The 3358-nt window shown below is 44.7% G+C and overlaps 1 non-coding gene across 1 annotated transcript; it reads left to right on the forward strand.

The window, feature by feature from the left end:
* The first annotated feature begins 295 nt into the window (after positions 1–295).
* TRNAP-GGG (transfer RNA proline (anticodon GGG)) lies at positions 296–369 on the forward strand. Its single transcript has one exon. It is a non-coding gene; the product is annotated as a tRNA-Pro (tRNA).
* Positions 370–3358: the final 2989 nt, after the last annotated feature.

Genomic DNA, 3358 nt, shown 5'->3' on the forward strand with positions numbered 1-3358 from the left:
CCCTATTCCTACTGCTTTTCCCAGGGGTTGTATCAGACACAGCCCTCGCCTGCAGGTTGAAATTAAATGCCGCTACTCGGATTCGAACCGAGATGCTCTAGCACTGCTTCCTAAGAGCAGCGTGTCTACCAATTTCACCATAGCGGCTCGCTACTCGTTATACTTATCGTAATTAATGATATCACATCTTCGGGTGAATCGTCAATCTTCCTGGGGGAGAGTACACACGCACAACAAGGGACCTTCCCTGTCTATAGTTGATTAGGTATACGGCGCTATACTTGTATAGGAATAACGGGATATGGCGTAGCTCGGTAGCGTGCCATCTTGGGGTGATGGAGGTCGCAGGTTCAAATCCTGCTATTCCGAATAAACGAGGTCGGAACATATTTTAAACGGAATAGAAGACGTTCCCGTTCCGGGAACGCAGATTTATCTCCCGATTCTCTTTGGGTGTTATCGACCCATACCCATTCGTAGTAGGGATAGAGATAAATCGATGATCGTGATCGAGACCCTTGTATCATAGGAAGGAAGAGAGGGATTGGGCTCCTTCTTCATGCACGTAACCCCCCCCCCCTCGTGGTTATTACCAACATTCATTGATACAACTCTGTTAGTATTTGGATTTTATTTACCGCACGGTACCGTCACGCAATAATATCAACATGTACCCGTACTACTTACTAGGGATCCAAATTCATCAATAAGTTCCCTGACAATCACTTATCTCGTCTTCCCCGTTCCAACAAACAAATAGTTCACTATCTATTCCGACCGACCCCACGTCCTATTGATACGGCAATTCCTGTTACAACCGGGGAGTACTACTGACCAGTTTCAGAAATTTTTTCATTTGTCACATAGTAAAAACTTCTCGACCGTCCAGTCAAAATGGATTTAGCTGGAGAAAAAGCTTTCGATGCTACTTCATTAGTTTGGGTCTTCCAAATATGATTGCGAATCTTCCTCCGCGACCTAGAAGTACGTTTTTTTGGAACTGCCATAATGAAATCTATCTATTCGGTTTTATCATCGAAATGAATGCGACGAGTATGTTGATACGTACGAGTAGAATCAATATAATGAGGGAGGGGGTGATTGCGTAGAATCATTAGAAGGGGAACAACTGGGGGAACTGGGTTTCCATTCTATGCAAAAGAATCCCAGCAAGAATCATTGACTTCTTTATGATAACAATTTGCTAACCAACCAACTCCTTTCCATTTAAGCAAATGGGATCTACTACAGATCGAACCAAATCCTGTCTGTATCCCGATTTCCTTCGCGTCTTCTTCTTAGAATGGATCTTCCGTATCACTTTCTTCCTCTCGAAACAGGGATGCAAGACGCGCCCCCTAGCAGTTGCGTTACTCAGCCGGGGATGTCCGAGATCAATTTTGGATCCGTGACAAACCAATGAAACTCGATATATCGACATTACCGTATTGGACTCTGATGCGTTGTGCCCAAGCAGAGCGAAGTGACGAACATCATAGAATCTCCCCGGTTCTACTCGGAGTTGTTTTCCTCCAGTATCAATTGCTGCATGTCTATCCGTAATAGTCTTGTCGTGTGAAAAATAACCCAAAACAACTCAATCGGTTTGGGGTCAAAAAATGGAACCTAGATAAGTATCTCCGACACATTTGATTCCTGTCAAGTCTCGACGCCGGGCTCGCACCAGAACGAGAAACAAATGGATTATTCGGTTTGATACGCGTGATCTCACCTGTCCATATATATTCCATTCTTCGACGCTCCATATATCTGACAACTATTGACAGAAAGAGTTCCAACCCGGGTTAAATATGTTTATGGAATTATCTTATGAATGTGCTTGGATTGTCCCCTCACGCCCATTCGTAACCTCTGGTTTGATCGGATTGGCATCGTTTCTTTTTCCAAAAGCCACTAAGAGCCTTCGTCGTATACGTGCTATGCTCAGTGTTCTTTCATTAGCCGCAGCTATGTCCGTCTCTATCGCAACATTCTGGCAACAAGTTACTGGTCGCTCCACTTTTGAATACTCATGGTCATGGATTCCCAACGACGATATTTCTCCAAAGATAGGATTTTCAGTTGATTCACTTACTTCCATTACGTCGATATCAGTCACCACCATAGGTGTCTTGGTTATGATTTACAGTGATAGTCATATGCGTCACGACTAGGGATACGTAAGGTTTCCCGTCTATTTAAGTTTCTCCACTGCCTCCACGTCAGGATTAGTGTTCAGTCCCAATCCAATACAGATTCATGTTTTTCGGGAATTAGTAGGGATGTGCTCTTACTCGCCGATAGGTTTTTGGTTCGCACGACCAAGTGCTGCTAATGCCTGCCAAAAAGCTTTTGCAACTAATCGTACAGGAGATTTCGGATTATTATTGGGTATATTAGGTACGTATTGGATAACTGGTAGTTTCGAGATCCGCGAATCGTGTGATTGATTTAGTGAGTTGATTGATAACAACAGCGCCGGCTCCTCCCTTGCCAATACATGTGCTCCTCTACCATTTTTGGGTCCGGTATCTAAATCTGCACAATCCCCACTCCACGTATGGTTGCCCGATGCAACGGAAGGACCCACACCTATTTCGGCTCTTATACACGCCGCTACTATGGTAGCTGCGGGAATTTTTTTTGTAGCTCGAATGCTTGAATTGTTTGAAACCTTACCTCTAAGCATGAATGTTATCTCCTGGATAGGCGGAATAACGGCTCTACTGGGAGCGACGATAGCTCTTGCCCAGAAGGATATCAAGAAAGGTTTAGCTTATTCTACTATGTCTCAATTGGGCTACATGATGCTGGCTCTAGGTCTCGGTGCTTATAAACCTTCGTTGTTTCACCTCATTACACATGCCCATCCCAAAGCTTTGCTATTTCCCGGATCCGGTTCAGTAATTCATTCGATGGAAAGGGTTGTCGGATACTCTCCCAATAGAAGTCAAAATATGTCTCCCACGGGTGGTTCGCGAAAATATATGCCAATTACTGGAATCACTTTTCTTTCAGGTACTCTCTCTCTCTGTGGTATACCACCTCTAGCTCGTTTCCGGTCCAAAGATGAAATTATTGCAAAGAGTTGGCTACGTTCCTTTCCCCCCGGATGTATAGCCTCATTCACAGCAGTTCCAACTGCTTTCTACATGTTCCGCATCTATCTCCTCACGTTTGAGGGGAATCTACGCGCCGGTGGCGGTACCAATTCATCCCATTCCTCTATGAATAGTGTCATTCGGAGTAACACCAAAACGATAGCAACGAGTGGAGATGGGTATGATGTTCCTCCACCCCCGCGAGACGAAGGAGTCGATTCAGCAGGAGGTTATGACGGGGAAGATTCAGTCGATAG

The sequence above is a fragment of the Dipteris shenzhenensis genome, unplaced genomic scaffold (assembly GCF_047967505.1).
Source record: "Dipteris shenzhenensis isolate YYH24624 ecotype China unplaced genomic scaffold, Dip_SZ_1.0 scaf0530, whole genome shotgun sequence".
In the NCBI taxonomy this organism is placed as follows: domain Eukaryota; kingdom Viridiplantae; phylum Streptophyta; class Polypodiopsida; order Gleicheniales; family Dipteridaceae; genus Dipteris; species Dipteris shenzhenensis.